Below are 655 nucleotides of genomic sequence, written 5' to 3'. Positions count from 1 at the left end.
ACACACACACACACACACACACACACACTCCTTTAATAATTTAGGTTGTAAAAACAAAAAAAATGATACAAAAAAAAAAAGAAAAAAAAGAGGTGTGATAATTCTCCGTAGGGATTGTCTCGAAAACAAAACAAAACAAAACAAAACAAAACAACAACAATAACAATAACAATAACAACAGCAACAACATCGGAAAAAAAAACAAGAAAATGATTTTTTTCTTGTGAATGAACAAAAAACAAATAACCATTAAAAAAAAAAAAGAAAAAGAAAAAATGATAGTGAATCACTGGGAAAATAGTACACGTAGGAAAGGAAGAAAGAGAAGAGGATTGTGGAAAGGAAGTAGGCAACAACGGGAACACTTTTCCCCCTCCTTTTCCTCTGCATCCTTTCATCTCTCTGTTTGTTTGTTTGTTTTTCCTTTCTTTTCTCTTATTTTATTTGTTCCCATACATTTCTCTGTTTCTCTTCCTTTCCCTTTGTTCTTACTCCCTTAACACTCGCTTTATCGCTCGCTTTCTGTTCCGTTCTCCCTCCTTCATACTTCCCGGCACACCGTAAGAACTTCACCGCGCAATTTTAGGAATGATGTCTAACAGGAGCGACAACAACAAAAAACAAAAAAAAACAACAGAAGTGAAATGAAATGAAA

Source organism: Trypanosoma equiperdum (genome assembly GCF_001457755.1).
Source record: "Trypanosoma equiperdum strain OVI genome assembly, contig: ctg_1940, whole genome shotgun sequence".
NCBI lineage: Eukaryota > Euglenozoa > Kinetoplastea > Trypanosomatida > Trypanosomatidae > Trypanosoma > Trypanosoma equiperdum.
The sequence above is the reverse complement of the archived record's forward strand: the minus strand, read 5'-3'. Positions refer to the sequence as shown.